Source organism: Balaenoptera borealis (assembly GCF_965194805.1).
Source record: "Balaenoptera borealis genome assembly, chromosome: 15".
NCBI classification, from domain to species: domain Eukaryota; kingdom Metazoa; phylum Chordata; class Mammalia; order Artiodactyla; family Balaenopteridae; genus Balaenoptera; species Balaenoptera borealis.
Window position 1 is genome coordinate 51574393 of NC_138871.1, and position 24456 is coordinate 51598848.

The 24456-nt window shown below is 41.4% G+C and overlaps 1 protein-coding gene across 4 annotated transcripts in view; it reads right to left on the reverse strand.

Annotated features, from left to right (window-relative positions):
- STON1 (stonin 1) overlaps positions 1–24456 on the reverse strand; it is a 57526-nt gene that overhangs the window by 15339 nt on the left and 17731 nt on the right. The window contains exon 2 of one of the 4 annotated variants that reach the window (XM_082358129.1): positions 4893–5060. The exons of 1 other annotated variant lie outside the window; for it this stretch is intronic. The gene's annotated coding sequence lies outside the window, so the exon portion shown is untranslated. Of the gene's footprint in view, positions 1–4892; positions 5061–12615; positions 12736–24456 lie in introns of those variants that run through there. 2 more of the 4 variants (XM_082358128.1, XM_082358127.1) reach the window with 2 other exon arrangements.

A 24456-nucleotide genomic window follows, 5' to 3' on the forward strand; every position in this document is an offset into this window, starting at 1 on the left:
AAGGGCATTATATAATGAAAAAAGGGTCAATTCACCAGGAAGATATAACAATTATGAGTATCAGAGCACCCAAATATATGAAGCAAACATTAAAAAACTGAAGGGAGAAAAAGATAGCAACACAATACTAGTAGGAGATTTCAATACCCCAATTTCAATAATGGATAGGACATCCAGATAGAAGATCAATAAGGAAACAGAGGACTTGAACAACGCTATAGATCAAATGAACCTACCAGACATATACAAAATATTCCACACAACAGCATCAGAATACATTCTTCTCAAGCACATGCATAACATTCTTCAGGATAAATCACATGTTAGTTTACAAAAAAAGTATCAAAAATTTAAGAAGACTGAAATCATATCAAGTATCTTTTCCAACTACAATAGAATGAAACTGGAAATCAAGAGCAGAAAAAAACTGGAAAATTCACAAGCATGTGGAAATTAAGCAATACACTCTTCAACAACCAATGCGTCAAAGAAGAAACCAAAAAGGAAATTAGAAAATATCTTAAGACAGAGAGGGCAGACAGCAGAAGCAAGAATAACCACAATCCTGCAGCCTGTGGAACAAAAACCACATTCACAGAAAGACAGACAAAATGAAAAGGCAGAGGGCTATGTACCAAATGAAGGAACAAGATAAAACCCCAGAAAAGCAATTAAATGAAGTGGAGATAGGCAACCTTCCAGAAAAAGAATTCAGAATAATGATAGTGGAGATGATCCAGGACCTCAGAAAAAGAATGGAGGCAAAGATCAAGAAGATGCAAGAAATGTTTAACAAAGACCTAGAAGAATTAAAGAACAAACATCTAGAAGAATTAAAGAACAAACAGAGATGAACAATACAATAACTAAAATGAAAAATACACTAGAAGCAATCACTAGCAGAATAACTGAGGCAAAAGAACAGATAAGTGACCTGGAAGACAGAATGGTGGAATTCACTGCTGCGGAACAGAATAAAGAAAAAAGAATGAAAAGAAATGAAGACAGCCTAAGAGACCTCTGGGACAACAGTAAACGTACCAACATTCACATTATAGGGGGTCCCAGAAGGTGAAGAGAGAGAGAAAGGACCCAAGAAAATATCTGAAGAGATTATAGTCAAAAACTTCCCTAACATGAGAAAGGAAATAGTCACCCAAGTCCAGGAAGCGCAGAGAGTCCCATACAGGATAAACCCAAGGAGAAACATGCTGAGACAGACAGTAATCAAAGTGACAAAAACTAAAGACAAAGAAAAATTATTAAAAGCCACAAGGGAAAACTGACAAATAACATAAAAGGGAACTCCCAAAAGGTTAACAGCTGATTTCTCAGCAGAAACTCTACAAGCCAGAATGGAGTGGCACGATATATTCAAAGTGATGAAAGGGAAGAACTTACAACCAAGATTACTCTACCCAGCAAGGATCTCATTCAGACTTGATGGAGAAATCAAAAGTTTTACAGACAAGCAAAAGCTAAGAGAATTCAGCACCACCAAACCAGCTCTACAGCAAATGCTAAAGGAACTTCTCTAAGTGGGAAACACAAGAGAAGAAAAGGACCTACAGAGATAGCCTCAACCACCAGAGGGCAGACAGCAGAAGCAAGAAAAACTACAATCCTGCAGCCTGTGGACCAAAAACCACAGTTACAGAAAGATAGACAAGATGAAAAGGCAGAGGGCTATGTACCAGATGAAGGAACAAGAAAAAACCCCAGAAAAACAACTAAATGAAGTGGAGATAGGCAACCTTCCAGAAAAAGAATTCAGAATAATGATAGTGAAGATGATCCAGGACCTCGGAATAAGAATGGAGGCAAAGATTGAGAAGATGCAAGAAATGATTAACAAAGACCTAGAAGAATTAAAGAACAAACAAACAGAGATGACCAATACAATAACTGAAATGAAAACTACACTAGAAGGAATCAATAGCAGAATAACTGAGGCAGAAGAACGGATAAGTGACCTGGAAGACAGAATGGTGGAATTCACTGCTGCGGAACAGAATAAAGAAAAAAGAATGAAAAGAAATGAAGACAGCCTAAGAGACCTCTGGGACAACATTAAACGCAACAACATTCGCATTATAGGGGTCCCAGAAGGAGAAGAGAGAGAGAAAGGACCAGAGAAAATATTTGAAGAGATTATAGTCGAAAACTTCCCTAACATGGGAAAGGAAATAGCCACCCAAGTCCAGGAAGCGCAGAGAGTCCCATACAGGATAAACCCAAGGAGAAACATGCCGAGACACATAGTAATCAAAGTGGCAAAAATTAAAGACAAAGAAAAATTATTGAAAGCAGCAAGGGAAAAACGACAAATAACATACAAGGGAACTCCCATAAGGTTAACAGCTGATTTCTCAGCAGAAACTCTGCAAGCCAGAAGGGAGTGGCATGATATACTTAAAGTGATGAAAGGGAAGAACCTACAACCAAGATTACTCTACCCGGCAAGGATCTCATTTAGATTTGATGGAGAAATCAAAAGCTTTACAGACAAGCAAAAGCTAAGAGAATTCAGCACCACCAAACCAGCTCTACAACAAATGCTAAAGGAACTTCTCTAAGTGGGAAACACAAGAGAAGAAAAGGACCTACAAAAACAAACCCAAAACAATTAAGAAAATGGTCATAGGAACATACATATCGATAATTTCCTTAAACGTGAATGGATTAAATGCTCCAACCAAAAGACATAGACTGGCTGAATGGATACAAAAACAAGACCCATATATATGCTGTCTACAAGAGACCCACTTTAGACCTAGGGACACATACAGACTGAAAGTGAGGGGATGGAAAAAGATATTCCATGCAAATGGAAATCAAAAGAAAGCTGGAGTAGCTATACTCATATCAGATAAAATAGACTTTAAAATAAAGAATGTTACAAGAGACAAGGAAGGACACTACATAATGATCAAGGGATCAATCCAAGAAGAAGATATAACAATTATAAATATATATGCACCCAACATAGGAGCACCTCAATACATAAGGCAACTGCTAACAGCTATAAAAGAGGAAATTGACAGTAACACAATCATAGTGGGGGACTTTAACACCTCACTTACACCAATGGACAGATCATCCAAAATGAAAATAAATAAGGAAACAGAAGCTTTAAATGACACAATAGACCAGATAGATTTAATTGATATATATAGGACATTCCATCCAAAAACAGCAGATTACATGTTCTTCTCAAGTGCGCACGGAACATTCTCCAGGATAGATCACATCTTGGGTCACAAATCGAGCCTCAGTAAATTTAAGAAAATTGAAATCATATCAAGCATCTTTTCTGACCACAACGTTATGAGATTAGAAATGAATTACAGGGAAAAAAACGTAAAAAATACAAACACATGGAGGCTAAACAATACATTACTAAATAACCAAGAGATCACTGAAGAAATCAAAGAGGAAATAAAAAAATACCTAGAGACAAATGACAATGAAAACACGACGACCCAAAACCTATGGGATGCAGCAAAAGCAGTTCTAAGAGGGAAGTTTATAGCTATACAAGCCTACCTAAAGAAACAAGAAAAATCTCAAGTAAACAATCTAACCTTACACCTAAAGGAACTAGAGAAAGAAGAACAAACAAAACCCAAAGTTAGTAGAAGGAAAGAAATCATAAAGATCAGAGCAGAAATAAATGAAATAGAAACAGAGAAAACAGTAGCAAAGATCAATAAAACTAAAAGCTGGTTCTTTGAGTAGATAAACAAAGTTGATAAACCTTTAGCCAGACTCCTTAAGAAAAAGAGGGGGAGGATTCAAATCAATAAAATTAGAAATGAAAAAGGAGAAGTTACAACAGACACTGCAGAAATACAAAGCATCCTAAGAGACTACTACAAGCAACTCTATGCCAATCAAATGGACAACGTGGAAGAAATGGACAAATTCTTAGAAAGGTATAACCTTCCAAGACTGAACCAGGAAGAAATAGAAAATATGAACAGACCAATCACAAGTAATGAAATTGAAAGTGTGAGTAAAAATCTTCCAACAAACAAAAGTCCACGACCAGATGGCTTCACAGGTGAATTTTATCAAACATTTAGAGAAGAGCTAACACCCATCCTTCTCAAACTCTTCCAAAAAATTGCAAAGAAAGGAACACTCCAAAACTCATTCTATGAGGCCACCATCACCCTGATACCAAAACCAGACAAAGATACTACAAAAAAAAAAGAAAAAAGGAAAATTACAGACCAATTCTACAAAAAAAGAAAATTACAGACCAATGTCACTGATGAATATAGATGCAAAAATCCTCAACAAAATACTAGCAAACAGAACCCAACAACACATTAAAAGGATCATACACCATGATCAAGTGGGATTTATCCCAGGGATGCAAGGATTCTTCAATATATGCAAATCAATCAATGTGATACACCATATTAACAAACTGAAGAATAAAAACCATATGATCATCTCAATAGATGAAGAAAAAGCTTTTGATGGGAGGCCTTCAAGATGGTGGAGGAGTAAGACGTGGAGATCACCTTCCTCCCCACAAATACATCAGAAATACATCTACATGTGGAACAACTCCTACAGAACACCTACTGAACACTGGCAGAAGACCTCAGACTTCCCAAAAGGCAAGAAATTCCCCACGTACCTGGGTAGGGCAAAAGAAAAAAGGAAAAACAAAGACAAAAGAATAGGGACAGGACCTGCACCTCTGGGAGGGAGCTGTGAAGGAGGAAAAGTTTCCACACACTAGGAAGCCCTTTCACTAGTGGAGGTGGGGGATGGTGGGGCGGAAGCTTCGGAGCCACAGAGGAGAGCACAGCAACAGGGGTGCAGGGGGCAAAGCAGAGAGATTCCCGCACAGAGGATTGATGCCGACCAGCACTCACCAGCCTGAGACGCTTGTCTGCTCACTCGTCGGGGCGGGTGGGGGCTGGGAGCTGAGGCTCTGGCTTCGGAGGTCAGATCCCAGGGAGAGGACTGGGGTTGGCTGCATGAACACAGCCTGAAGGGAGCTGGTGTGCCACAGCTAGCCAGGAGGGAGTCCGGGAAAAAGTCTGGAAGTGCATAAGAGGCAAGAGACCATTGTTTTGGGGTGTGCGAGGAGAGGGGATTCAGAGCACCACCTAATCGAGCTCTAGAGATGGGTGCAAGCAGCGGCTATCAGTGCGGACACCAGAGACGGGAATGAAACGCTAAGGCTGCTGCTGCAGCCACCAAGAAGCCTGTGTGTGAGCACAGGTCACTACCCACTCCTCCCCTCCCAGGAACCTGTGCAGCCCGCCACCGCCAGGGTCTCATGATCCAGGGACAACTGCCCCAAGAGAACACACAGCGTGTCTCAGGCTGTTGTAATGTTACGCAGGCTTCTGCCACTGCAGGCTTGCCCTGCATTCTGCACCCCTCCCTCCCCCTGGCCTGAGTGAGCCAGAGCCCCCTAATCAGCTGGTATTTTAACCCCGTCCTGTCTGAGGGAAGAACAGATGCCCTCAGGCAACCCAAATGCAGAGGCGGGGCCAATTCCAAAGCTGAACCCCAGGAGCTGTGCGAACAAAGAAGAGAAAGGGAAATTTTCCCCAGGAGCAGCAGGAGCAGCAGATTAAATCTCCACAATCAACTTGATGTAACCTGCATCTCTGGAATACCTGTATAGACAACGAATCATCCCAAAATTGAGGCGGTGGACTTCGGGAGCAACTGTAGACTTGGAGTTTGCTATCTGCATCTAATTTGTTTTTGGTTTTATGTTTATTGTAGTTTAGTATTTAGAGTTTATCATTGGTAGATTTGTTTATGGATTTGGTTGCTCTCTTCCTTTTTTTTTTATAAATAGATATATATTTTTTTCCTTTTTCTCTTTTTGTGAGTGTGTATGTGTCTGCTTCTTTGTGTGATTTTGTCTGTATAGCTTTGCTTTTACCATTTGTCATAGGGTTCTGTCTGTCCGGGTTTTTTTTTGTTTCTTTTTGTTTTTTTGTATAGTTTTTAGCGCTTGTTATCATTGGTGGACTTGTTTTTTGGTTTGGTTGCTCTCTTCTTTCTTTCTTTCTTTTTATTACTTTTTAATTTTTTTATTTTTAATAATTCTTTTATTTTTTATTTTAATAACTTTATTTTATTTTATTTATTATTTTTTTCTCTCTTCCTTTCTTTTTTTTCTCTCTTTTCTTCTCAGCCATGTGGCTGACAGGGTCTTGGGGCTCCGGCCAGGTGTCAGGCCTGTGCCTCTGAGGTGGGAGAGCCGAGTTCAGGACATTGGTCCATCAGAGATCTCCCGGCTCCACGTAATATGAAATGGCCAAAGTTCTCCCAGAGATCTCCATCTTAACGTTAAGACCCAGCTCCACTCAATGACCAGCAAGCTACAGTGCTGCACACCTTATGCCAAACAACTAGCAAGAGAGGAACACAATCCCACTCATTAGAAGAGAGACTGCCTAAAATCATAATAAGGTCACAGACACCCCAAAACACACCACCAGATGTGGTCCTGCCCACCAGGAAGACAAGATCCAGCCCCATCCACCAGAACACAGGTACCAGTCCCCCCCACCAGGAAGCCTCCACAACCCATTGAACCAACCTTAGGCACTGGGGGCAGACACCAAAAACAACGGGAACTACAAACTGGCAGCCTGCGAAACACAGTAAGTTAAGCAAAATGAGAAGACAGAGAAACACATAGCAGATGAAGGAGCAAGGTAAAAACCCACCAGACCAAACAAATGAAGAGGAAACAGGCAGTCTACCTGAAAAAGAATTCAGAATAATGATAGTAAAGATGATCCAAAATCTTGGAAATAGAATGGAGAAAATACAAGAATCGTTTAACAAGGACCTAGAAGAACTAAAGAGCGAACAAACAACGATGAACAAGACAATAAATGAAATTAAAAATTCTCTAGAAGGAATCAATAGCAGAATGACTGAGGCAGAAGAATAGATAAGTGACCGGGAAGATAAAATAGTGGAAATAACTACCACAGAGCAGAATAAAGAAAAAAGAAAGAAAAGGATTGACGACAGTCTCAGAGACCTCTGGGACAACATTAAACACACCAACATGCGAATTACAGAGGTCCTAGAAGAAAAAGAGAAAAAGAAAGGGACTGAGAAAATATTTGAAGAGATTATAGTTGAAAACTTCCCTAATATGGGAAAGGAAATAGTCAATCAAGTCCAGGAAGCACAGAGAGTCCCATACAGGATAAATCCATGGAGAAACACGCCAAGACACATATTACTCAAACTATGAAAAAGTAAATACAAAGAAAAAATATTAAAAGCAGCAAGGGAAAAGCAACAAATAACATTCAAGGGAATCTCCATAAGGTTAACAGCAGATCTTTCAGCAGAAACTCTGCAAGCCAGAAGGGAGTGGCAGGACATATTTAAAGTGATGAAAGGGTAAAAGCTACAACGAAGATCATTCTACCCAGCAAGGATCTCATTCAGATTCGACGGAGAAATTAAAACCTTTAGAGACAAGCAAAAGCTAACAGAATTCAGCTCCACCAAGCCAGCTTTACAACAAATGCTAAAGGAACTTCTCTAGGCAGAAAACACGAGAGAAGCAAAAGACTTACAATAACAAACCCAAAACAGTTAAGAAAATGGTAATAGGAACATACATACCAATAATTACCTTAAATGTAAATGGATTAAATGCTCCCACCAAAAGATATAGACTGGCTGAATGGATACAAAACAAGACCCGTATATATGCTGTCTACAAGAGACCCACTTCAGGCCTAGGGACACATACAGACTGAGAGCGAGGGGATGGAAAAAGATATTCCATGCAAATGGAAATCAAAAGAAAGCTGGAGTAGCAATTCTCATATAAGAAAAAATGGACTTTAAAATAAAGACTATTACAAGGGACAAAGAAGGACACTACATAATGATCAAGGCATCAACCCAAGAAGAAGATGTAACAATTGTAAATATTTCTGCACTCAACATAGGAGCACTTCAATACATAAGGCAAATGCTAACAGCCATAAAAGGGGAAATCGACAGTAACACAATCATAGTAGGGGACTTTAACACCCCACTTTCACCAATGGACAGATCATCCAAAATGAAAATAAATAAGGAAACACAAGCTTTAAATGATACATTATACAAGATGGACTTAATTGATATTAATAGGACATTCCATCCAAAAACAACAGAATACACTTTCTTCTCAAGTGCTCATGGAACATTCTCCAGGATAGATCATATCCTGGGTCATAAATCAAGCCTTGGTAAATTTAAGAAAATTGAAATCATATCAAGTATCCTTTCCGACCACAACACTATGAGACTAGATATCAATTACAAGAAAAATCTGTTAAAAATACAAACACATGGAGGCTAAACAATACACTACTAAATAACCAAGAGATCACTGAAGAAATCAAAGAGGAAATCAAAAAATACCTAGAAACAAATGGCAATGAAAACACGACAGCCCAAAACCTATAGGATGAGGAAAAAGCAGTTCTAAGAGGGCAGTTTAGAGCAATACAATCCTACCTGAAGAAACAAGAAACATCTCAAATAAACAACCTAACATTACACCTAAAGCAATTAGAGAAAGAAGAACAAAACAACCCCAAAGTTAGCAGAAGGAAAGAAATCATAAAGATAAGATCAGAAATAAAGGGAAAAAACTGAAGGAAAGAATAGCAAAGATCAATAAAACTAAAAGCTGGTTCTTTGAGAAGATAAACAAAATTGATAAACCATTAGCCAGACTCATCAAGAGAAAAAGGGAGAAGACTCAAATCAATAGAATTAGAAATGAAAAAGGAGAAGTAACAACTGACACTGCAGAAACACAAAGGATCTGAGAGATTACTACAAGCAACTATATGTCAATAAAATGGACAACCTGGAAGAAATGGACAAATTCTTAGAAAAGCACAACCTTCCGAGACTGAACCAGAAAGAAATAGAAAGTGTAAACAGACCAATCACAAGAACTGCAATTGAGACTGTGATTAAAAATCTTCCAACAAACAAAAGCCCAGAACCAAATGGCTTCACAGGCGAATTCCATCAAACATTTAGAGAAGAGCTAACACCTATCCTTCTCAAACTCTTCCAAAATATAGCAGAGGGAGGAACACTCCCAAACTCATTCTACAAGGCCACCATCACCCTGATATCAAAACCAGACAAAGATGTCACAAACAAAGAAAACAACAGGCCAATATCACTGATGAACATAGATGCAAAAATCCTCAACAAAATACTAGCAAACAGAATCCAACAGCATATTAAAAGGATCATACACCATGATCAAGTGGGGTTTATCCCAGGAATGCAAGGATTCTTCAATATACGCAAATCAATCAATGTGATACACCATATTAACAAACTGAAGGAGAAAAACCATATGATCATCTCAATAGATGCAGAAAAAGCTTTCGACGAAGTTCAACACCTATTTATGATAAAAACCCTCCAGAAAGTAGGCGTAGAGGGAACTTACCTCAACATAATAAAGGCCATGTATGACAAACCCACAACCAACATCGTTCTCAATGGTGAAAAACTGAAACCATTTCCAATAAGATCAAGAACATGACAAGATTGCCCACTCTCACCACTATTATTCAACATAGTTTTGGAAGTTTTAGCCACAGCAATCAAAGAAGAAAAAGAAATAAAAAGAATCCAAATCAGAAAAGAAGAAGTAAAGCTGTCACTGTTTGCAGATGATATGATACTATACATCGAGAATCCTAAAGATGCAACCAGAAAACTACTAGTGCTAATCAATGAATTTGGTAAAGTTGCAGGATACAAAATTAATGCACAGAAATCTCTTGCATTCCTATACACTAGTGATGAAAAATCTGAAAGAGAAATTAAGGAAACACTCCCATTTACCATTGCAACAAAAAGAATAAAATACCTAGGAATAAACCTACCTAGGGAGACAAAAGACCTCTATGCAGAAAACTATAAAACACTGTTGGAAGGAATTAAAGATGATACCAACAGATGGAGAGATATACCATGTTCTTGGATTGGAAGACTCAATATTGTGAAAATGACTATACTACCCCAAAGCAATCTACAGATGCAATGCAATCCTTATCAAACTACCAATGGCATTTTTTACAGAACTAGAAGAAAAAATCTTAAAATTTGTATGGAGACACGAAAGACCCCAAATAGCCAAAGCAGTCTTGTGGGAAAAAAACGGAGCTGGAGGAATCAGACTCCCTGACTTCAGACCATACTACAAAGCTACAGTAATCAAGACAATATGGTACTGGCACAAAAACAGAAATATAGATCAATGGAACAGGATAGAAAACCCAGAGATCAATCCACACACCTATGGTCAACTAATCTATGACAAAGGAGGCAAGGATATACAATGAAGAAAAGACAGTCTCTTCAATAAGTGGTGCTGGGAAAACTGGACAGCTACATGAGAAAAAATGAAATTAGAACACTCCTGAACACCATAAACAAAAATAAACTCAAAATGGATTAGAGACCTAAATGTAAGACCAGACACTATAAAACTCTTAGAGGAAAACATAGGAAGAACACTCTTTGACATAAATCACAGCAAGATCTTTTTTGATTCACCTCCTAGAGTAATGGAAATAAAAACAAAAATAAACAAATGGGACCTAATGAAACTTCAAAGCTTTTGCACAGCAAAGGAAACTATAAACAAGACGAAAAGACAACCCTCAGAATGGGAGAAAATATTTGCAAACGAATCAATGGACAAAGGATTACTCTACAAAATATATAAACAGCTCATGCAACTCAATATTACAGAAACAACGCAATCAAAAAATGGGCAGAAGACCTAAATAGACATTTCTCCAATGAAGACATACAGACAGCCAAGAAGCACATGAAAAGCTGCTCAACATAACTAATTATTAGAGAAATGCAAATCAAAACTACAATGAGGTATCACCTCACACCGGTTAGAATGGGCATCATCAGAAAATCTACAAAAAACAAATGCTGGAGAGGGTGTGGAGAAAAGGGAACCCTCTTGCACTGTTGGTGGTTATGTAAATTGATACTATTGTTCTCACTATGGAGAACAATATGGAGGTTCCTTAGAAAACTAAAAATAGAATTACCATATGACACATCAATCCCACTACTGGGCATATACCCAGAGAAAACCATAATTCAAAAAAGACACATGCACCCCAATGTTCATTGCAACACTACTTACAATAGCCAGGTCATGGAAGCAACCTAAATGCCCATCGACAGACGAATGGATAAAGAAGATGTGGTACATATATACAATGGAATATTACTCAGCCATAAAAAGGAACGAAACTGGGTCATTTGTAGAGACGTGGATGGACCTAGAGACTGTCATACAGAGTGAAATAAGTCAGAAAGAGAAAAACAAATATCGTATATTAACACATATATGTGGAATCTAGAAAAATGGTACAGATGAACCGGTTTGCAAGGCAGAAATAGACAGATGTAGAGAACAAATGTAGGGACACCAAGGAGGGAAGGAAGAGTGGGATGAATTGGGAGATTGGGATTGATATATATACACTAATATGTATAAAATAGATAACTAATGAGAGCCTGCTGTATAGCACAGGGAACTCCACTTCTCTGTACAGTAGAAACTAACACAACATTGTAAAACAACTATGTCCCAATTTATAAAATTTTTTTTTTAATTGCAGTGTTTTTGAATCAATTCAAAAAGTCTTTATTTGAATGACTATTATGTAGTTAGACCTTGTTAGTGCTATAGAAAAATACAGGAGGAGAAGATAAAAACCCAATTTATAATGAACTTATAACCCATTGACAGCCCCAAAGGTTTACAGTTTAGAAGCATTTTCAAATTCATGATCTCACTTATCAAAACAACCCTGGGACGTATATATCATTATTCCCATTTCATAGCTGAGATTACTTGGATTTAGAGTCATTACCTAAAGTCACCCAACTGGTAAGAGGCAGAACTAGGATTTTTTTTTTATAATAGGTTTATTGATATATAATTCACATATATAGGGACTTCCCTGGTGGTCCAGTGTGTAAGACTCCACGCTCCCAATGCAGCGGGCTCGGGTTCAATTCCTGGTCGGGGAACTAGATCCTGCATGCATGCCGCAACTAAGAGTTCGCATGCCACAACTAAAGATCCTGCATGCCACAATGAAGATCCCGAGTGCTGCAACTAAGACCCAGTGCAGCCAAAATAAATAAATAAATAAATAATTTGAAAAATTCACATACATAAAATGACAATTCACTGATGTTTCATTCAGTGATATTCAGAGTTGTGCAACCATCACTACTATCTAATTCCAGAACATTCTTATCAATTTAAAAATAAACTTTGTACCTATTAGCAGTCACTTCCCATTTTCCTCCTCCCCCAGGCCCTGACAATCTCCTTTCTTTTCGTATGAATTTGCCTAGTCTGGACATTTCATTTAAATAGAATCTACAACATATGGCCTTTTGTGCCTGGCTTCTTTCACTTAGCATAATGTTTTCAAAGTTCATCCATGTTGTGGCATGTATCAGAACTTCATTCCTCTTTGTGGCTGAGTAATATTTCATCATGAGAGTATCTCACGTTTTGCTTACCCACTCATCGGTTGAGGGACATTTGGTTTGCTTCTGTTTTTTGGCCATTATGAATATTCCTGCTATGAGCATTTGTGTAGAAGTCTCAGTGTGATCATTTCTCTTGGGTATATACCTAGGCTAGGAAAGAACCAGATTTTGAACACAGGTCACTTCATCCTGATCTAGTACAACATATATTATTGGAAGTATTCTAATGATATCAGAGGCAATGAGCTGTACAGGCCCCAGCACTGACCTAGGGGCTGGGTACCCGAATGCTGGTCACTGCTCTGCCACTTACAAGCTGCGTGCTAAGCCCCTCCGGACATTCACTGATTAGAGTAGAATAATCTCTGAGGTCATTTCCAACTCTAAAATAATTCTATTGTGGTTGACATCCAACTGAATTTTTTTTCCAAAGCAGAAATTGTGTTACCACTGGGATTTTTAACCAAACTGACAGAAAGTAAAACTCCATGAGATCTACTGATGTGAAAATTCAAAATCTGTTGGAATAAAGCCCATGAGAAAGGCATATTTTTCTCCCTCTGACCCGCTTGCTCACCTCCCCTTGTGGATAATGAAGGCTCAACCAATGCAGTCATTCAAGCTTGGAAAAGAGCCAACACAAAGAGAGAGAGGGCCTGGGGCTCCACTGGGGACGGGCACGCTCAGTGCTGTCATTTGCTAAATCCACACATTCCTGAGGGCACAAAAGCACACAGTGGAGCAGTAGCCCAGGCCAGCTGGCTCTCTCTGGAGGGCATTTCACTGTCACTGCCCTTGGGCTAGAGTTGCCATAAAGCACTTTCCCTTCGAAGCAGGAAGGGCAGTGTTTCCATGGGACACAGCCAGGAGGTGCAGAGGCAGGAAATCAGGAACAATATTCTTGATCCATCCCATCCCACCATCTTCAGAAGGAATCCAGCCAAAATAATTCTTCGTATAGGGTGAGAGATTGTGTAAATATTTGCTTTAGTTGGGTTTATAAAAAAGAAAGAAAAAGAGAAGACCAAGAGAAGAAATAATTCAGCTTCAGACTGAATTCTATTCTGATCGACACCAAACATTTCACTTCATCCATTTTCCATTGGGAGCTTCAAAATTTGGAAGTGATACTGGTTTCTTCAGAGTTTTTGCTTATTATGAGAAAAAAAGTGACTTCCATAAGCCAAATAAAGAAATCAATCTCACTACTTTTTAAGTGACCTTTGAACTTTTTAAAAGCACACCTTGCAAAAAAATCTCCTACCTTGAAGGCAAAATCTATGCAAAGCGCACTCTTTGCCCTGTGTAAGACTCTTCCACAGGGAGGCACTCAGCAAATATAACGTAAGTTTAATTCAACCAAACAGAATTGTGCCCAATAGGAACCCAAACCTTTGTCCTTGTTGAAAAGGCAGCACTTAGATGTTGCTCTGAGGTGAGCGGCTAAGACTCCAGCTCTCTGTGGTCAGGGACAGGTTTGCTTCCCACTGTGCTCCTCTTTCTCCTCTTCTGTACCCCTCTTGTGCCCTTCCTTATCAATCTTTATACACGTATTTCCATTTCTCTGTTACCTCTTTTGCCCCTTCCCTCTCTATATGACCTCATCTTTCTCTTTTAGTCTCAAAGAACCCACAACCCCAAGCCGTTCTCCCAAAGTCAACAACTAGAATCAATTCCAACCAGCACTTTCCTTCCCTCCTGACCCATCCCCACCCCAAGCAGGGAAAGGGGGGGCCACATCCTGTCCAGAGCACTGGTCTGTCCAAGGCCCACTGGGTCTCAGGGAGGGATGAGAAAGCTCAGAGTCAAGGGATCTAGAATGTGTCTTCTTTTAATCATCTGCAACTTCACGCCATCTACTTCAGGACACTGGAATCCAAAAGTATTCAAGCAATAACACCTATTTAACCTCAGTATTTTTTTATTCTGCATTGCAAATGGAATAGGATTTAAATCTATGCCTCCCAGAGGGCCCTGAATTCTACCATTCCAGAGCCCTTTCAAGGCAACATCTCATTTAAACTTTACAACAATCCAGATGCGACGAGAGCCTTGGAATGCCATCTCCAAAGTCTGGATCCGGTTAGTGGAGAGCTGGGAACCCAGGACTCCTGGGACCAAGTCCCCAGCTGCCTTCCTCTGAAGCAAAGATTCCCCTGGTTCAACTCCCTGGCTTTCTCCTCAGCTGTGGATTCCATCCTACCTTACATACCCCAATCCTTTCAGAGGTCTGTTTTCAGTCAATCTGGATTATCCTGAAACTCCTAGAAGACAATTCCAGACAAACTTCACAGACAGGGCAAGACACCAAGACTCCAAATGAGGCACAGAGAGAAAAGTAAAATGTATTATGGTGGAAATTTCTAGAAGTCAATCTCTGAGGTTTGAAGGTTTCTAGGGGAGTGTGTTTGCTTCCCCTTAAGACTATCAGACATTCTTTTCAGCTGCCTATTTTCAAAGCAGCATCAGGGTCCAGTAAACTTAAGAACAAATTAAAAGTCAATGCACATGCTTACACTGGGAATAACAAGGTTGTAGGTAGACAGTGGTTTTTCAACCTTTCACCTCAACACCTGTGACAGTGGCATTCAGAAGCATTTAACAACCTCTCAAAATATTTAGGGAAGCCCTAAAATAATTAATTACCACCACCATTCTAGGTGTTGGGTCAGCAAAGGAGTGCCCCAGGTCACGACAAACGTGAGAAAGGCTGTACTTACACACAATTCCTGCACCTGACCCCCTTCTTCCACTGAAGAAATCACACCAGGAGAAAGACAAATATTATATGATACCACATATCTAAAAAAGTAGTACAAATGAACTTATTTGCAAAACAGAAACAGACTCACAGATATAGAAAACAAACTTATGGTTACCAAAGGGGAGGGGTGGGGGAAGGATACATTGGGAGTATGGGATTAACAGATGGACACTAACACATATAAAACAGATGAACAACAAGGATTTACTGTATAGCACAGGGAACTATATTCAATATTTTGTAATAAACCATAATGGAAAAGAATTGACAAAATATATATAGATATATACATACATATGTATAAATGAATTACTTTGCTATATACCTGAAACTACCACAATATTGTAAATCAACTACACTTCAATTAAAAAAATAAATCATACTGGAATTCTTATAAAAGTATTATGGAGATTGTCATAAATTTATTCAAATTATTTTAAAAAGTAAACCTTTCACCAATAGAAATACCTTAAATATTATTAATAATATTGCAAATTATTTACAATAAGCCTTATGAATAAGGAGCACTGGTATGGAAAAATGACCTCACCAAAAAGAATTTTGGGATACAAGTTTTCAAGTTATTGTAGGAAAAATTCATATATTCTTTGAGAGTCAGAAGGAGGGGTCATGTCTCATCCATTAGGGCATTTTCCACATTGCCTGCAAATGTCTGACATAAATATGCACCTCAATAAATTTTTGATTGAATAATTTTAAACGGTCTTTTCAGTTTTCCATAAAGTAAATCTCTGTACTGCCCTCCCCAGTTCAAAGAATCACTGAATTTAGAGTTTGTTGTTGTGTTAACCTAACACAACAACAAACATTTATCAAGTACTAGGTGCTCCCGGTCTGCTAAGGACTGTATGTGCATAATCTCATTTAATCCTTACAACCCTATGAGGGGTTGATATAATAATATGATATAATATAAATTTATATATTATTATCATTTTTTTAGAAAAGGAAAATAAGGCTCAGAGAGGTTTATCTACTTGCCTAAAGTCACCCAGCCAGTAAGAGGCAGACCTGGACTATGACCTGGTCTGTCTGATCCCAAAGTCTATGACTGACAGCATCCACCACCCCAGAGATGCCGACAGATCCAAGGACTTGCCGGTGTCACCATGCCACCTTCCACTAAGGGGAAAGCTCCAGGGCAAGAGCCACCACTTCCTGGAGCCAGGAACTCTCTAAACTGAAGGATGCTGTTCTCATCTGAGAAAAGCCTGTTTCTCCACAAAGCCCAGCCCAAGTGTCTGCCTTGGGACATCAGGCTGTGGGTAAGACAAACTCTGAGACAGTTGTTCTCAAGAACAACAACTCAGGAGCAATTTGGGTCAATTCCGAGAGTAGCTTTCACATCTCAGCCTGCCCTACTTCCCATCCCTTTTCGACTGCATCAACTGGCCATCCCACCCTTAGTGATGAACAATTATTCAGACTTGCTGCCCAACACATACATTTAGGTCCACCCTCCATTCTGGTGACCATCTTGGTATACTGTCTGAGTCCCCAAACTCTGCGTAACCCCCTGCATCCGTCCTTCCTCCCATGCCATCCCCCTCCCGTCTCTATTCTCCAGTGTCTACTTCTGCTGTTCTTGGCAGTTTTCCTTTGCTTTTCTGGAGAAACCATGCAAACAAAGTGTAGATGTGAAGTTCTACCTTTCCCCGTAGATCGTCAAACAAAATCAGATTAGAGGCATTTGGTTGTTAAATCAGCATTCCAGGTGGTCTGCAGCTGCAGACTCTGTCCCCACTTCAGTGAGTCATCTGTGGAGACCCCCACCCTCTAGGATGACCTCTAGGCTCTTGCTTCTCTGTCTCTGCCAGGCGCTGGGGGAGGACTGATGCTGAAGAGGTATCCAGCAGAGCTCAGGGAAGCACCACCGACACCTAGCAGCAGCTTCTTGCTCTCAGCCCCGCCCGAACTGTCACTGTCGGGCTGACTCCTACTCAAGCTCCATGAACACATCTGGACCCTGAGCAACGCCCTCGCCTCTCCAGAGGGCTGAATTTAGTCCTTTATGCCTGTGACTTTATTGCTCTACAGCAACGCTGCATAATCTAGAGAAAGAATGTCTTCATGTCAGTTTCTGTGTGGTTTCATTGACTGCCCCCCAAAGAAGGAATTCTCTGACTCTCCCCAATGCCTGACTCCTCAACTGCAATACTGGAACCAGGCTGGAGCTGCGTTTGAAAAAAACAACCTCCCTCTCATTTTGTGTGGTTGGGAGTCTGTAATACCCTCTTTGCATTCCGGGATATATTGAGATATCCCAGAAACAAAGCCAAAGTCAGGGATAGCCCAGTGTGCAAAATGCATCCTTGAAGAATTTTCTTAAAGGTTTGCTATGAAAGTATTTAAAATATTCCCCTAGAATTTTTCCCTTTAAAGGGGAAACTGAAAATTTGAAACAGACAACACAAAACCCTAAGTGGAGGGAAAACCCTTGCAGAGCACACTCTCAACCTAAGTCGTAGGAGAGGTGCCCACTGCATGTACTGCATGTATTATTAATACATACGTTCTGCAGCCCATAATATTTCATCGCAAACACATGTGGCATTTAGTTCACCTCTGTGACAGGAAATACCATGTGTAAAATATTAAACCACAGCAAAACCTATCCGTGCCTTCCAATATTATCCTTGCTGGTTCCCTTCCTACATGTGGCTGGTGGCTGTAAACTTAAAACCTGAAAACCTGGGACCCACAACCCAAGACCCAACATCACTCCATACGAGTGGTTCTCGAGCGATTTAATTTCCCAGCGCACGTGTGGCAGAGTCTGGAGACATTTTTGGTCATTACAACTAGCGGTGGGCAGGTGCTACTGTCATCTAGTGAGTAGATGCTGCTGAATGGATCCTATATTGCACAGGATGGCCCCACAGCAAAGAATTATCCAGCCCAACGTTATCAGTAGTGCCCAGGCTGAGAAATCCTGCCCTATACTGAGATCAGTGAGCTGAGTGTGGTGAGCGGGTGTCCACCCCCCTGCATGTGTCTACTTTGTGCACGGTGAATAGGAAGCTTTAATTTGGCGATTTGCCTGAAGTTGCACAACCAGAAAATGGTCAGAATCAAACCCTGTGTCGGTGCGCAAATCTCCCGCTCTTTCCACTACATCACACTGTCTACCAGAGCAGGAATCAGAATAGGAGAGAGGGATTCACAATAGCCAAGACATGGAAGCAACCTAAGTGTCCATCAACAGATGAATGGATAAAGAAGGTGTGGTATACATACACAATGGAATACTACTCAGCCATAAAAAAGAATGAAATAATGCCATTTGCGGCAACATGGATGGACCTAGAGATTATCATACTAAGTGAAGTAAGTCAGACAAATATCCAATGTTATCACTTGTATGTGGAATCTAAAAAAATGATACAAATGAACTTATTTACAAAACAGAAATAGACGTACATAGAAAACAAACTTATGTTTACCAAAGGGGAAAGGGGGGAGGGAAAGGGATAAATTTGGAGTTTGGGATTAGCAGATACAAACTACTATTATAAAATAGATAAACAACAAGGTTGTACTGTATAGCACAGGGAACTACATTCAATACCTTGTAATAAACTATAATGGAAAAGAAAAAATATAAACAGAAGTTATACATTTGTTTCATTTCAACAAATGAAACAATCCAAAAATGCATAAAGAAAAGTTAATCCTTTCCGTTTATTTTCATCCCACTATGGTAATTCTGTTAAAAGCACAGTATGTGTTTTTCCACACTGTTTCCATGTTCATATAAATACAAACAAATATATGTACACACATGGAAGTTTTGCTTTAGGATCATACTATACATGATGCTTGCTTTTTAAAATATCTGCTTAATAATATATTATGGATATCCCTCCAGTTTGATAAATATAGATCTAACTCAAAAAAAAAAACAAAAAAAGAATAGGAGAGAGGGCAATAAAGGAATATTTTAAAAGACTTGACAGGACTCGGACACCGAATGTGATCTAGAAAACACGGGAAAGGGGAAGTCTGGCACTTAGAAAAGTAGAGACATAGGAGAGGCAGGAAAAGGAGCCGCGTTTACACACGTCGGTCAAGTCTGAAGTACATCCAAGTAGAAACACCCAGCAAGGAGCTTGAAGCACGGGATGGTACCTGGAGAGAAAACAGGCGGCAGTACATGTAGAATTGGGGGTCTTTTTTGGGTAAGTGAGAGTTGAACGCAGGAGAGAAAGGGAGAGGCCACAGGGTGCCCAAAGCTGAGGACTGGGTCGCTTTACAGGAGGAGGAAAAGAAAAGGAGAAAGGAAGACACGCCCAAGAGGCCAAGGTAAAAGCAGGAGGTGCAGGGACCCAAAAGGCAGAAAGCATGTCCTCATGGGACCTTGAAGAGCTGCAAGGGGCAGGAAAATAGAGACGGGACAGATGACCTTCAGGTTTGGTGATTAGGTCAACGGTGACAGGGGTGGGAGTGAGGCCAGTCTGGAAGCAAAGGGAGCACGGATCCTGGGGGTCCATGGGCAGAGTCTGGGCTATATCTTGGCCACCTCCCCCGCCCCGCCCCTCCAGTTCCTGGGTTTCTGCAGCTCTGGGGCTGTGTTGTTTCCTGGATGGACTGATTTCTGGCAGCCTTATAACTGCCCGCCTCTTCATACCTTACCTACCTCCTGGTCTCTGGAGCACAAAAGGGCCCCAGGGCCTCCCACTCTCTGAAAAATCCAGCCCACCCGGGGCCAGGGACAGCGCGCAGGCAAGGGCCTGCGCAAATAAAGCCCACTTTCAGGGCTGCCTTCTGGTATTTCTATCCCGTGGGTTCCTCAGTGGGAAGAGCAAGGCTCCCGAGCGAGGGCATGATCTCCATAGGGGCCCCCAGGGCAGGGCTGGGTGGGGGGCCCTGTGGTTATTAGATGGCAGCTCCTGGATTTGGATTCTGAGTTCTCAAAGGAAACCATGAAAAAGATGTGGGATATAGTTAGCTGTAGCTGCAGGGGGGTTGGCTCAGATCCCACATCTTAAATATACAAATCTCCTCCTTTTTCTCTCCCCCTCCCCCTCCACCCCAGGCCCACGGGACCTCCTGAAGATAAGCAGAAAGTCCTGGTAGTTTAAAGAACTATAAAGAGAGTCTCTCTCTGGACTTCAATATTTAGTGGGGGGAAAACCAAAGTCAACCACTTTGCTATGAAAATTGGTCAAGTAATTTTTCTTAATTACCATGTAATTGCTTTTAGTGTTTTGAGAGGAGGCAGTAGCTAAATGGCCCAGAAAGGTTATTTAACGCTTTAAAATGTGATTCCTTCCCACACACTAATCACATTGAGTTCAGATTGGAATAGCACGTATGAGAAGTTAAGGACCATCATATGCCAAAAGAGATGCAGGATCTCGACCCTTGGATGCTGGACTTTGGGGAACGTCTGCCAAACATTCTGGTACAAATTCTTGTCCCACACACCCTGCTCATTCATTCAGTGAATAAGTTACTATGCCTTCTGAGTGCTGGGTCCTGGGTGGAGCACACTGCAGACCACAGATTAAGACCTGAGTCACTGGTCGTCTGGTGGGGAAAGAAGGGTTTAGACTGTGAATCCCAGTCCTGCCACTGACTACCTGTGTGACCTGGGGCAAGTTACTTTAACTCCCTGAGCCTCAGTTTCCCCAGGCTTGAAACAAGGATGATAATAGTTAACTTTTAGGATTTGTTCGGGGCTGAACTATATCCCCCCCCCCAAAGTCATCCCTAACCCCCAGTACCTCCCAATGTGACTGTATTTGGAGACACGGTTTTTACAGAGGTAATTAAGTTAAAGTGAGGCCATTGGGGTAAGCCCTGAGGCAATGTGAATGGTGTCCTTACAGGAAGTGATCAGGACACACAGACATCAGGGACTCGAACACACAAAGAAAAAGCCATATGAGGACACAGAGAGAAGGCAGCTGTCCACAAGCCAAGGTGAAAGGGCTCAGAGGAAACCCAACCTACCGACACCTTGATCTTGGACTTCCAGCCTCCAGAACTGTAAGAAATAAACTTCTGTTGTTGAAGCCACCCAGTGTGTAGTGTACTGTCCTGTTATGGCAGCCAGAACAAACTAAGTATGTGCATCTATAAAATGGTAGGTGCGTGGGAGAGATCATAAGTAGAGGCTGTTATTACTATGGGTTCCTGCTCCTAATGTAACCTATGGGGCCTTCCTGCAACCGACCCCTCCTGCCATGTCCTCTGCCTGCCTCTTGTTTGTATAAAAGCTGTAGTATCCCAGGCCTCCCTAGAGTCACAGAAGCCTGGTTCAATAATTAATGATTGAAAGGATGTGAACAGGTAGTGACAAAAGTTGCAGTTGGGCCAGAAGAACTGGTAACAATTTAAACAGTAAATCAGTCATATGGCAGTCACAGAATCTCTAGTTCCTCCCTGAAGTACCTAGATAACTGTATCTAATGCACATTTCCTGAGTTGTTTTACAGTTCCTAAAACCCCCACCAAATGGAAGAAGTTAACTACTTAATGACCATGAGCACATAGTCCCCAGACCTACTAGGGCTTGAGGATTGATAATGTTAACCCCTATGACACTGTCCTGTTACTTCACCAACAACCAAAGAGAGAACTGTTTAGGAGCTGATCACACACCCTGTGATTCCCTTCCCTCACCTCGCCTTTAAAAATGTTTTCCTGAAACCCATCGGGGAGTTCAGGTCTTTTGAGCATGAGCTGCCCCGTTCTCCTTGTATGGCCCTTGCAATAAACCTTTCTCCCCTCCAAACTCCAATGTTTTGGTTTGTTTGGCTTCACTGTGTGTTGGGCACATGAACTTGTGTTCAACAACACTAAGGTACTTATAACCTAGAAGGAAAGACCAGAGAAAGCCACAAATGACAGGCAGAATGTGCCCACTCTCCTGCACTAATGTGCAACGGGAGGTTTGGAGAGGAAAGTCCCGGCTCAAGGGCAAGAGGCTTCCTGGGGAGGGGGCATCTGCTTGGGCAGAGACAAAGGGCAGCAGATCAGGCAACAGTGATCATACCCTCCGCCCATATGTCTGTGCATTTGCATCACATGCCAGTTGACACCAGCATAAGGAAATTTCTCCAGTCTGATTGCATTCACTCCACTACGCAGACACAAAATCCAGTCACACACACCCTGAACATCGCTGTGGCAGGTCTCCTCTCTGGCTGCCCAAACTGGGCCACAAGCCACGGAGATGACCTCAGAGGTGATCAGGGCTGTTTGCGTTCTCCAAATCAAATGCATTTTGGTTTATCCATGGCTAGTCCGAGGCTACTGCTGACCACCAAGCTCACCTGGCAATGTCCACATCAGTGGGAATACAGAGGCAGGAAGCACTGACGTACAGAGGGCACAGCATGTTTGTTTCGATTCTCACCACTGTCGGGAATTCCATGAATGTATGTGTGTACAAATATGCAAAACTTGAGCAATTCCAAGAATAGGGAAAGATTTTAAAAAATCATTTAGTAAGGTCCTATTTACAAACCAAGTATAGATCAACATTTACTTGGGCTCTTAGTCTCAAATGCAGATATCACACACAAAACTAATACTTGTGTCTCTAAGTCCAAAGGGAGTGTGTGCAAAATATTTTTTAATTTTATCACAGTTCGAAGGCCATTATAGGCTTTACAAACAATTTTGCACTGAAAGCAAAGTCTGATCAGAAATGTGTAGGTGGATATGAATGAATGGAATTGTCACATGACGCTCTCAGCCATGGGTGTTGGCTTATATTTAAACTTAGGGGTCTCTAAGTCTCAACCTGAGCACTTGAGCCTATGGTAGAGTGACATCCTTCATCCTGACTCAGAGTCTTCATGTAAATGAGTAACTTCCAGCATCCTCACAAAGCGCCCCAGGTGCCTCTGCATAGCCCTGCCCGGCGAGGCCCATGTGCTCCAGCGAGAACCAGCCAGCACAGCAAGGGGCTCACCCGGCCTCTAAGACGTTGGGTCTCCAATGGACGCCATCCAGGGCTCCGCTCTCCCACCACACCCATCGCTCCACCAGATCTCTGTACTACTGCTCACGGTCCCCACAGCTGCTTGCCCAGCCTGGGAGCCAGGGGGCCAGTGTTTGGCAGGTTTGGTTCCAGCTCTGCTTCTCCCTGCTCTGTAATTTAAAACAAGTCCCTGCTAGCAAGCGGTTTCAAGGGCCCTTCAGACTCTAGCAATTTATGAAGATGAATTCTCCTAAAAAGGAGTCTGCAGAGAAGTATGTGCCTCCCTGAAGACCCCTTCCTACCTAAATACCTTAGGACTCCTGCAACCATGCCCAGGCTGGAAGTTTTCCAGAGATGGCCACAGCAAGATCGCCCATCTAATGCCCTTCTGAAAGGTCACCTTGTCCCTCCCCCACTGAGAGAGGGCTCTCTTTCCCCTCCCCTTGAATCAGGGTGGGCCTTTTGCTCCTCTAACCAATACAACGTGGCAGAAGTGACATTGTGACAACGCTGGGCCTGAGCTGACCCAGAAGCTGCCATTTCCTGCTTGTTGGAGCCCTGAGCCACCACATAAGAAGCCCAGGCCATGGAGGAGGCACACTGAGGTGCCATCTTGGACATCCAGCCCCCTGGGCTTTCAGTGATTCCAGCCCCCATCACCGTCTGACCACAACAACATGACAGACCCTAACCAAAAACCACCCAGCTGAGCCCAGGCAACCCACAAACCAGGAGAGAGAATACTAAATTGTGGTTTTAAGTCTCTACACTTTTTTGTGGTAAAATATACATAAACATAAAATTTACCCTTTTAACCATTTCTAAGTGTACAGTTCTGTGACATTAAGTACACTGACATTGTTGTGCAACCACCATCCATCTCCAGAATGTTTTCATCTTCCCAAACTGAAACTCTGTACCCATTAAACACTAATTTCCCATGCCCCCCACCCCAGCCCCTGGCAACCACCATTCTACTTTCTGCTTCTATGGATCTGATGACTCTAAGTACCTCATATAAGTGGAATCATACATTTGTCCTCTTGTCACAAAAGGCTTATTTCACTTAGCATTATGCCTTCAAGGTTTATCCATGCTGACGCATGTGCCAGAACTTCCTTCCTTTTTCGGGCTGAAAATTATTCCATTGTAT